We start from the raw sequence: 11,802 nt of genomic DNA on the forward strand, positions 1-11,802 counted from the left end.
AGCTGTGAGCATGGCAGTTATGGGGATGGGATGAATGCACCCCATCTGGATCTTTTAAAATCTGTGTTTATTATTAATTCTGTGGCTTTTTAACCTGACTCTGAGTTTGGAAAGCAGGCAACTGTCAACATGGGGCGATGCAATGCCCTGTGCTTCTACTGGACTTGCACCTGCCAACGGTAAGAGACCATCTTGTAAGATCAGTGTGCTGGCTGGAATGGGAGGGCTAGTGTAAGTTTGGGTGAGATTAGCTACTGGGCAGAGGAAGCTGCTCTGAGGGAAAGATCTTGCCAAGAATTATGGCAGGCTTAGATTAGAAAGATATTGCATGTGGCACATTACAATGGACACACTAAGAGTCTTCCCATTGCCTTATTCTGTCATATGGACTGAGTTACACACTGTGAAAACCACGTTCTTTGCATGAAGGAGCAGAATAAAATACTGTTTGGCTTAAATCTGTTCCTGCTTGTGAATGTAAATTAAATCTGTTCTCCTTCAAATTTCTTTTGTTCTGCTGCTTTTATCTTTGTGCAGATTTTCCTTAGTGACTCCTCTGTTGTCAGCCTGGTCCTGACAGGTAAAAATCATGAACTCTTCTAATATTACAAGCTCTAGGAACATATACTCGGCTGGGGGTAACGTGGAGTTACAGAACCCCAGCCAGAGGGCACTGGTACACTGGCTTTTCCCGCCCTCCTCTGTGCAATTATTTTGGGGAAAGTTCTGTAGGCCAGGGAAACTGTGTTCATAACATCCACTATTTAAGGCTCTCGCTCAGGTTCTTTCCTTGCAGCGAGAACTGATATGCTGTCAAAGTTGACAGTACTATGCCAGTTTATTGCACCAGAAGACCTGGCCTTTCCTTTCCTCCCAGCTCCTGATCTCGGCTGCTCCCATTATATGAACCCTGTCTCAGTCCTGCCCTTAATAAAATCTCCATGCTCCATATGCTCCCTCAGCCTCCCTTTGATTAGTGCTCCCAGAGTCTTCCTCGCTGCTGACGTCGGGGGCATGCACAGCTCTGTAATTTCCCAGCAGCCCTTTTCAAACACTGGCTTTTAATCAGGAGCTGTTTTACCAGCACTTCCTTCTCTCACGGCGCGCCTTTGAAGCGAGGCCGCCAACAGTGGTGGGGTTCCTTCCCCGCTGCCCTTTTTTGTTGTTTCCATACAGGATTCTAGGACAGAATTTCATAGCTTTTTAAATGCTCTGATTTTTTTTTTTTTTCTGTGCTGTGATCCTAATTTCCTTCAGGATTTCTTCTTCATCTCCTGGGAAATTTGTCTCTATTTCTGGCATCTGTCCTTCCTAACCCTTCCCACGTTTCTTCCCTTCCAAAGACAGGGGAAAAGAATCCATTTAATATTTTTCTGTAGTAATGTCTATCTCATCTGTCAATAAATTACCCTTTGCCATCTCTGGGAGACCCCTTTGTCTCCTTTCACTGACCTTATTCTGTACCTTGCCTGTTTTTTTTTTAAGGGAGGATGCAATATCCCTGGGCTGTCATTCCATGAAGAACAGCTGTCATTCCTCCCATAGTGCATGCGTATGTGTTTGAGGAAGGAGGGGAAAGGGAGGGGGGAATTAGGGGAGGACGAGGATCTGCTATTGGGAAATACAGTCCTATTCACAGTGGTAAATGTTTTTTCATTCATGATATTCAGCTGCAATTCTGTCTTTTTCTTCCTGTGGTTTTAGACATTCATTTTCAGAATAACAGAAATCTAAACACTCATCTCTCTGAAATGGAACTACAAGAATATTTATTAAACATATTTTTAAAACTCATTATGTATGAGTTTTATAAATTTCTAATTTCTTCATGGTCTCTGCTACTGTGAATGCTATGCCATTGTCAGAGCTGCAGCCTAATGCTACAGAAGTGGATTCAGGAAGCATTATCTGTTACTAAAAAACGTATGACTTCATATATATTCATCATTACAAACTGAAATGCTCACTGAGAGGGTTAGAGAGCATGGTATAGTCCTGCATGTCACTAGCTGGCTGTGCAGACCTGCAGAGGGAAGAGACAGGTCCATGAGTCCAGCAGTTCCTGCCCTGTCCATACTGTTCCTTGTGCTTTGTGAAGCACTGCAGTCCCCCAGAGAAGGCGTCGCAGAGCATTCCCTGTGTTTCTTGCGGTCCAGTGGCTCTGCTGGTCACATGTAGCACAAGTACACGCTCCTTTCTTCCTGCCCCTGCTCCCACACACAGTCTGACCATAAATTAGTACAACTTAGAAACGCAAATACTAGTTTTGATCAAATTTTTACCAAAGTATTTAAAGAAACAAAATAACTAAAAGAAATCCAACAAAGATGCCCTCACCTCCTTAGCATCTGGTAATTACACTTCTGAATGCATTTATTCTCGCAATAGAGACATGAAATAAGGAAATGCAGTTATTACATATGGTGTGCAGTAGGGGCACAGCAAAGTGACCTGGTGGTACAAGGCACAGCATGTGCTGGGGCCCTCATTCTCCACAGACCTGAGTCAAAAACCTGGTGGAACACACTGTGAGTCTTGTCTGATCCAGCCTTCGCATTTTCTTCATTTGGAAACCAGCAACAGGCACCCTGTTTGTGTCACAGCCCAGAGCCAGGCATGGCCTCTGGACCTGCAAGCCCAGTGGTGTTCCAAGGCTCCAGATTAACCAACACTAGAGAGAGGTTGAAGAACTTAAGTGAAGTCAAAAAGGATGTCTAGATATGATGTACATACCAAACTCCTCACTTCCTTGTTCTGTGCTAGCAGGACATCAGAACATTTGTCTCTTAAAAGCACTGTACTACTCATTTTACAACTGCTTTGCGATTGATGTCCACTCTGGCCCTTTCTCTCTTACCTGATGGCTCTGACAGTCCCTGCTGGATTTAGCTGTCCTAGCTGGAAAAGTAACCCATCTCCACAGCTAGAGGTAATAAATTCTTTAGCCACCACAGCAAAATACGTTGATATGATCTTGAATTAAATCACTCGTGTCTGCAGTTCTCAGTCCAGGACATCACTGCAAATTGGTATCAGCTGAAATCAGATATACATGAGTGCATCAGGCTCAGGGCTGAAACAGTTTGCACTGCCCACAGCGTTCATTGGGCCACCTCTTCCTTGGGATAGCTGCCTCCAGCACCTCAGAAGTGCAGAACAGTGATACCTTAAACTTCTCCAGGGTGAATCCCTAGGGCTTGGGAACCAGAGCCTTTACTTCCTTGGAAACAGCCTGTGGCTTCAGTGACTACGGCTCTGTTTGCATATGGAAACAGGGTTTTCAAATGTGTCCTTCTGCTGGTAATACCAACCCTGCTCAGCACCAGAAAGAACGCTGGGAGTCTCCTGAAGAATGGCTCCTGGCTACTGGCATCTTCAGGACTATCCCATGTTAATTATTCAGGTCTTCTGTAAAAAGACACCTGTGGCAACTGGCAGAGTAACTGCACAAACATTATCAGCCTTGAGGCTGAGAATCTGTTAAATAGCCTTAGCAATAGAATATTAACACCTTGATGATGAGTGAGAGTGGGTGGAATAATTGTCTGCTCAGAAAGAGGCACCTTTTTTTCTCATTCTATTCCTGTAGTTGAATCCTTATCTCCTGGATAAATAAAAACAAACCTCCCCAGTTATTATTGTTCCTGTTCGCCTTTTGAGTCTTGATTAGATTTACCACAGATACATCCCTTTGGCAATGAAAATGGAATCAACACATTTCTGATGCACTCCAGCGGAATTCTCACCCCCTGCTCCACCCTCAGACCACCAAGGTCCTGGTTTTCTGAACGGCTGTTAATTACCCGTCCTTCTAGCCCATGGATGAGGTACCATTTCTGAGAGATTACTTGCCCTGACCAACAGACTGTTCTGTATCACTTTGAATCTTTATCTTATTTTTAATCCTCGGCACTTGGAGCCAAACCTGATACCTTTTTGAAGACGGAAACTCACAGTGATAGAAGCTGCCTCGCTCGGGCTGATTCTCCCTTCTATATTTTTCAGCATTTTCCCAGATGAGGCCCCAGGATTATTGCAAACCAGTCCCAGGAAGAAATGCTGCTCAATTAGGCGAAAAGAAACTCGAAGGAAAAAAGGAGTAGAGCCAGCAAATTGCTTGAGATAACAATCTCCCCCCACCCGTGTGTCTCTGTAACTAAGAGGATTAGCTGAACTTTCTGTGTCACACCAAAACTGACAATAAGCAACAGTGACTTCCCCCCGCTGGCACTTGTACCTTCACATGTTTCATTTTCTTGCCCACACTACTGCCTTGCCCCTTGCTGATTGTATGACAAACTTGGGGATGAACATGATGGCTCTTTCCTTTCCTTTAAGATTTATGACTCAAAGCCAAATAAAACCCAACTCAAGTTATTACATGCTCTGTTTCCTCCTAACAACAACTCACTTTTAACAGCGTAAGCTAACCAAGGAAACATGGAAATATGGTCTCCTTGATCTCACCTGATCTATCTGCTGTTAGAGACGCAAACAGCAGCCTCAGGTGTGCCAACACGGGAGCAGGCATAAAGACATCCCTTGGGAGCAGGACCAAACGTCTGGAATATATAAAGTATAAGATCCATCAAAATTCAAAGTAACTGAGGTTCTGTGTAGATACAGCACTGCCAGCAAGGAGTTGGATGCTTATTTCAAGTTAAGATTTATCATTGCCTGGTAGGAGGACTACCCAGGGTACTCTTGCAGTGAAGGGAAATAAACTTTGGTAAAGGACTTCTGTTGCCAATTATGGAATCAGCCCCATGTTCCTTTGACAAGGGTGTATATATGATGAAAAATATATGGCTTGTGGCTGAAGGTGATCAGGCATCAAATAGTTCCAGTTTCTACAGTAAACCAATCCCTTTTGCTGAGCTGTGTAGAACATCACTTCAAACCAGGTGAACAACTCCTTTCCATGGGCCTGCCACAGAACTTGAAGGAAGAGAGGAAGTTTGTTCTACAAGAGAAGGCAAAGGAGGAGCATTTTCCCACCAACACATGGTCCCTTCCCTTCTCCATCCTGAGTTTCAACAGAAGACCCTAGCAGAAGGTGGTGGAAATACAGAAGATGAATGTCTCTGATACCTGAAGGGCTGCACACAGGCACACTGACCAAGTAAACACCTGTACCACAGTGAGGAGAGAAGTAGGAAGCAAGAGGAGGCAGGAGAAGTAGAAATGTTTTCACATTGTTGTAAAGTAGATACCAACACACAAAGGGAAGGTTGTGACAAAACCAGTTGGGATGTGGGACTCAGATGATCGCCACCAGGGTAAGGACTGGGGGTAAATGCTGTCACAACAAGATATGCCGAAAGTGTTAGGGTTGGGTCATAAAATGCATGGGACTTGCCAGTTCTTGTAAAGTGTTTTACTGAACTAGGCCTCTGTGCCACGTGCCCTCTCATTGCTACTCAACTCCCCGGACCTAAATTAAATCACTATGGCACTTCTGCCATGTTAAATGGTGCAAGCAGGTACTCTCAGGTCACATAAATTCAGTGAAGTAGTGGTTTGGGGATCCCTGTACAGCTTTATTTGCGATCAAAGGGTATGGTGTTGTGGGGGAGAAATACTTCCAGACAGATTTAGACTTTTACTCCAAAAATCTCTTCAGGCATTGTAAAAACTGCCCAGTGTATTGCCATGGGGTAAGACTACCTTGTCACTCTGTAGCAACTCCTGTCTCGCCTATATGGAGCAGCAGTTTTAGTTCAAAGGGATCCAGGTCCATTCTCTCTCCCCATTTACATGAAATGGGACTAGAGTGGAGCGTGGCAGCCTATTAACAGTGCCCCACAGCACTGCAAGAGTTCTGCCTAGAGAGTGAAGGACACCGTGTCCAATTGAAATTACAGAGGAATTTGGGGTAGGCAGAATGTAATTACACAATTGAAATTTAAACTGTGAAATTAAAAGGAAATATTCAAGGATGAAGGGGCAGAGAGAATCCCTAATCTCCAGCCAGGCTAGGCTGTGTGACAGAAAAGTCCCTTTCTGAAGAGGGAATAAGTAGGAGCTGTCCTGGAAGAAAGGGAGGTAGAGAATAAAGACAATGTTTTCAAAAGCACCCTAACTCCAGCTGTGTGTTTGTTTCATAGGCTGTGTCTATTCTACAGAAAACCTTGCGGTTGCTAAAAGGCATCAGATGTGTCCCTCTTGGCCCCCTCTTCACCGAGGTCAGAAACAATTTGGTTCCTCATGTAAGCAGCACCAAGGCATTCCCAAGGTCTACAGCAGAAACTATGCTGGACAAAAAGAGGAGTGCAGCCCTCTTTTTCAAATGGGTACAAAACAGAATTTGCCCTTCTGCCTGGAGTTTGTCAGACTGCTGGCACTCTCTCTGTAGTGTCTGAGGTTTTACCAACTCTTAGTTAATAATTGTCGTAACAAAAATATTTTGCATTTATAAGGGTTGCCCTGTAGGAAGGGGAGGCAGAGAAACCCACTGAAAGCAGATCTGTGACAGTTTCGAGTGGCAACTTGAATCAGGCAATTGCAAATCCTGCTCCCCCAGAGATCTGAATCAAGTTGTAGGACTCCACTGTAGTCCCTCTGGGAGCAGAGACAGGTAAAGATGGAGATTCAGCCTTGTGGATCTCCAAGAGAGGAACGAGGACAAACTGAACAGGGTCCTTCAATCAAGGCACAACAGATTGAAATGGAGGCTCCTCTTCTTGGGCTGCCCAGCCACATATGCAACTGAAGACAAGTCCCTTAATTTCTCTCCTTTAGTTTATCATTGCTAAAAAGCACAGTAATAATTTCCTGAATCTTCTAAGCTGGTGATTTGTAAGATTAACTGGTTAAAGTAACTGGTTAAAATTGGAAGGTTCAGAAGCTGCATTGATGACAACCATTGAAATGCATACAAAAAGCTGAGATAGAGCTAAAGTAAGTGCAGCCAAAGCAACAGAGAGTGAGAAATAGATTGAAAAACCCACCTGAAAAGATAAGTGTCCTATTAGTAATTACCTCCCCCTTTCCTGAGGACGTGTGAAGGTTCTGAATTAAGGTGGGTTTTTTTAATATGAAAATGAAAAACACGCTTCTTTTCGTCCATGCTCCATTTCTTATCTCCGAAAAAGCAGTTAGCTGCACCTGGGAGGGGCAGAGTATTATAAGATGGTACAACTTTCCTGCTACAATTTTATTATCCGAGAGCTTCAGAGGATCAGCAACAACTTTCAGAAAAAAGAGATTCAGGGGTCATCCTTTCTCCAGTCCAGAGACAACAGAATAGAGGCAGAACCAGAGCTAGAGAGCAATCTGGTCAAAGGCAGCCAGAAGAGTGTGCAGGGGGAAAAAAAGCCAGCCAATATATGCAATGGACAATCTCCATTTCTCTTCTGCTGTTCGTGCTCAGCACACACAAGGTGCGTAGGAAGGAGATCTGAAGAGGGGGAAGAGCATAATACTGGAAAGAGGTGGTATGGCGGGTCCTAAGCCTCAGGCACGAGGGGGGACTGTCGGAACAGGAGGAGGGCAGGGAACAATGCAGGAGAGAAAGGGAAAACAGCTTTGTGGTTAAGTGCTGCAATGCACAGAACACGTGGTGCAAGTCTGGGTCCTGCTGTATCTACTGTGACACTGGCGGGACTACGCATGGTCCGTATATTGCTTTTCTTCACTTCTCCTCATCAAGAAGGTACTAATCCTAATTTTCCCTTGTTCATTCGCTGCCATGTCTCTAAATTGGAAGCTTATTGAGACACAGACTGGTTTTTGCTATTCCTATTGATAGCATGCTCAAAAAATGAGACTAACAGGGAGACTTCGGTCACGCTGTCAGGTAAACAGACAGAAACATTCAGAAAATCAAGTAACAGTGAGACAATCTGTGCAGTCTCCAAAGTGAAAGGCACAGAGAGGTTTGGGGGGATATGCATGAAAACATAAGGGGCAAAGAACGACTGTTTTGAGGCAGAAGCCCCTTTTAAGTACCTGCAGGACCAAAGGGAAAGCTGAAGCAAACATGATCCTAGAGACAGGCCGTCCTGGAGGAGAGAAATCTGATGTGAACAGGACACATAGGATACAGAGAAGGGGGACACCGTGTGAGAAAAGCAGCATCTGGCATTCCCATCTGAGTGGCACGTGGAATTGGAGCAGAGCAGATAAGTTTGCTCTTAATTTCCTTATACACTAGAGCTGTGTGGGGGAAAGGATAATTTCCTTTCCAGTGTGATTTTGCTTAAATATAGCAATTTGTGTTTCTTTTGTCCCCTGCCTTCCCACCTTGTGTTTCTTTTGTCCCTTGCCTCCCTACCTTAAAAAAAAAAAATTGTGTCTGAAACACTACTGAATTAATTCTAGCAGGAGACAGAAAATTCAGAAGGTCATATAGCAATCATAGAAAATTTGGTGTTATAGGCACAAGTCAAGCAGGCCAAGGAGGGCTGGGAATTAGGAGGTATCTGGATCAACATCAAAACAATGGACCCAGATATGCTGCAGAGCTTTAAAATATCCTTGAATACCATTTATTCCCTTTATGCATGGTGTTGATTTTGAGCACTGTATTGCTTTTCACTGCCAGAATATCTTTTTAAAGCAAAATCCCCGCAAGAGGCAATTCTATGAGGCTGACAAGTCCAGTCAGAGAATGGAAACACAGAGTCCTGCACAGCCCTGGCTGTGCTTTGGGCTCTGTTTCAGCAGAGGATGTAAGCACGTTCTTAACCATCACTGTGAGCCCAGTCTCGCTGGCTGCAGCTGAACAACTCAGTTTCCTACTTAGGTCTTTTTGTGAAATGAATCCAAAGTGCTCAGCTTCTCGTAAGGCTAAGCTTTGTATCATCCTTGTGTCCAATTATCTCAAATTTCAAGTATTTCTAGCAAGTTGCTCATGAGTAAGACACCAGTCAGGCACTATGTGGCACTCACAATTGAAAGAGAGGTAAAATTTATCTGATAAATTATTCATCACTAATGATTTGGCCAGCTTTCCTGGATATATAGCCACAGGGATGTATGACACCTTGGGGAAGGCATCAGATAGAGATGCATTCAAAGAGAACTAGAGGAGAGGATGCAGACACAGATCCAGAGTAATCTAAAGATCTAAAGAGAGAGGGAGAGCACCTATGAGGCCAAAGTGAATTAAGTTCTCTTTATAGCTGGTCAATTACAAAACACAGAGCTGAATAGTAACTGTGAACTACCAGAAAAAAAAGCCAAACCAAATCAAACCAAACCCAGACAAAAACCAAACCACTAGCGAACAAACTACTTGTTTTCAGACATCTTTTCTTCAGCAGCCGTGGGTTCCAGCAAACTGTGCAGAAGCTGAGCGAGAGCAAAGGCTAAATCAGGTGTGGTAATGGGAGCAAATTCTCCCCAGCGAGAAGCTGCTGCTATCAGGGAGGAGGTTACTGGGAAGTGGCATGCAGGACTGAGAGGAGTCTTTGGGTGAGATGGGGAGATACGGGAGAGAATATTCAGCGTAGGCAGGATTAGAGCTGTGCAGAGTCTTAATCTAGGCAGCCCTTTCTCTACACCTTTATCTGTCCTGGTGCAGCCCCTGCGTGCTGCAGTGCTGGTATAACCTGGCCATAAAACTGGATTAACTGGCCCGCGAGGATCATGGCTGAACTGAAAAGCAGCACGACAATATGCCTTTGTTTACATGCTCACTCCTGTGAGCGAAACACAGATCTGCACGAGACAAAGTGCTTAATTGCTGGTGTAGAGTATCATCAAATGAATGTGCATGAGTAAGAATTGGTGTTAGGGGAAGGATTTTGCTCTTTCAGAGCACACTCCATTTCTCTTACTGTTCTTCGCAATAAGAAGAGGTTATTTTATAGTATGGCAAGAAAAAAAAAATCCCATTATCAGAGGAACTTATTTTTAAATAAAAATGACAAAATTACCTTGCTGATTCACCCCTTGGAGATAAACCCCTGCTGCCTCCCTCCTTCAGCCTTTCCTTTCTGGCTCTTTCCTAACATTGAAAAAGAAATCTAGTGACTGCCTCTGATACGACTCGTAATTTCTTCAGCAACAGCATGCAAGAACAGATCCCTGACAGTTCCTCTTACTCCACAACGTTTTTAGCCCCAGAAGGAAATCTGCCTTGGACTCTGACCTGTTGGAGTTAATGACTCTCGGAAAACATTAAGACCAAGTCCTTAACGAATGTCACTCTATATCACCCTCCCTTTCTTCTTTTTCTGGATGTACACTACAAAGCTCAGGGATAACATGCAATATTAAGAATGTAATGACGTTTTATTTTTACTCTGCCAAATCTGTCGAGAATTAGAAGTTTTGCCACTCTGGCTGATTGCTTGTCCTGATTTGAAAATTTTGAATCTAGAGCTGATTTTCTTTGTTGGTCCCTCTGGTCTCTTATTTGCTCCCCGTTAACAAGGGAGACATGAAACCTGACTCCCCTTCCAGGACAGCCAAAATTTGATGCGGAAAGCATAAGAGGATAAAATATTTGGGAAAGGCATCCCAGGAACATTGTGCTGCCCGGAACGAGGGGTTTCCTAAAAGAGGGGAATGGCTTCGCTGAAATCACTCTCTTCTGGAGGAAAACCAGACCTCCACCACCCTCCTCCACGGGGACTGCAAGTTCTGTGATTCCATTTTCCTGGAAGCAATCCCTCTTTATTCACAGGGGCTTGGTTCTGCCCTGGGTTTGGGTTGTACCTGGGTGTGGGTGCAGTTCGGACAGGTATTTCCACACCACCACTCACAGGCACAGCAGCTTTGGAGCACCTGTTCATGGATAGACTCCCCCATACAGATTATTTGAATTTTAACCCCCCAAAAGTTTCCCTACCTGTCCACTACTGGTTACTTCATTTTCACCTCAAAATGCTCATTCTCTCCCCTACAGATTACCTCACAGATTTTACCCCCAAGATATAAATTTTGTCCCCTATAGATTACCTAGATTTTAACCACCATAAAATCCCAGTGACTACATCTACCTTATTCCCAAAATGTTCATTCTGCCCCTAAAGACTACCTCAGATTTTTCCTTCAGAATATTCCTGTTGTATTACAGATGACCTCAAGCTTTACCCCCAAAATTTTCCCAACCTTTCCATTACTGATTACCTCAGTTTACCTCAAAATGTCTGTTCTCTTCGCTCAGGTTTTACCCCTAAAATTCTCTTTGCATTACTGATTACCTCAGTTTACCTCAAAACGTTCACTCTCTCCCCTCAAGTTTTGCGCCCGAAATTCTTCCTTCCTTTCCATCACTGATTACCTCAGTTTATCTCAAAACGTTAATTCTCTCAAGTTTTATCCCTAAAATTCTCCCTTTCCATTACTGATTACCTCAGTTTACCCCAAAATGTCCGTTCTCTCCCTTCAAGTTTACCCCCAAAATTCTCCCTTCCCGCCCATTGCTGATCACCTCATTTTCACCTCAGTATGTCCATTCTCTCCCTTACAGATTAACTCAGATTTTACTCCCCAGAACATTAATTTTGTCCCCTACAGATCAGCTAGATTTTAACCACCACAATACCTCCAGTGATTACGTGGAGGACCTTTATTTCTGGGGGAGAAGGGGGGTCGGACCACCCCGTGCCCTGAGGGGGCGTGCGGGGGAGCCCTCACTGCGCGCGCGCCGGCGGCGGGGCTGGGGGAGCGGGGAGGGGGAACGAGCCGGTCCGCAGGGCGCTGCGCATGCGCGGGGCCGCTCCGCGCCCTCACTCGGGAAGCGGCCGGAGGAGGGAAGGGGAGGGGGAGAGGGGCGCCGCGCGCGCATGCGCAGGAGGGCGCCGGCGGGCGAGGGGAGGGGGGAGGAGGAGGAGGAGGAGGGAGAGAGGG

The 11,802-nt window shown here is 44.8% G+C and overlaps 1 protein-coding gene and 1 long non-coding RNA gene across 4 annotated transcripts in view; one reads left to right on the top strand and one right to left on the bottom strand.

The window, feature by feature from the left end:
- Positions 1–7,407, top strand: part of DUSP27 (dual specificity phosphatase 27, atypical) — a 31,739-nt gene extending 24,332 nt beyond the window's left edge. Inside the window, exon 7 of the mRNA XM_027888227.1 lies at positions 7,395–7,407. The gene's annotated coding sequence lies outside the window, so the exon portion shown is untranslated. The remainder of the gene's footprint in view (positions 1–7,394) is intronic.
- Positions 1,617–11,603, bottom strand: LOC114059607. Of its 3 annotated transcripts, none has more exons than XR_003571708.1 (4): positions 11,080–11,603; positions 9,882–9,952; positions 4,468–4,562; positions 1,617–3,408 (listed from the first exon to the last, which is right to left on the bottom strand). It is a non-coding gene; the product is annotated as an uncharacterized LOC114059607 (long non-coding RNA). The 3 variants fall into 3 exon arrangements; XR_003571706.1 differs by having other exon boundaries at positions 1,617–3,604; XR_003571707.1 differs by having other exon boundaries at positions 1,617–2,224; positions 2,501–4,562.
- Between the last annotated feature and the right edge of the window lie 199 nt (positions 11,604–11,802).

The sequence above is a fragment of the Empidonax traillii genome, unplaced genomic scaffold (assembly GCF_003031625.1).
Source record: "Empidonax traillii isolate 1590-97213 ecotype Southwest subspecies unplaced genomic scaffold, ASM303162v1 scaffold236:size2090792, whole genome shotgun sequence".
Classification (NCBI taxonomy): Eukaryota; Metazoa; Chordata; class Aves; order Passeriformes; family Tyrannidae; genus Empidonax; species Empidonax traillii.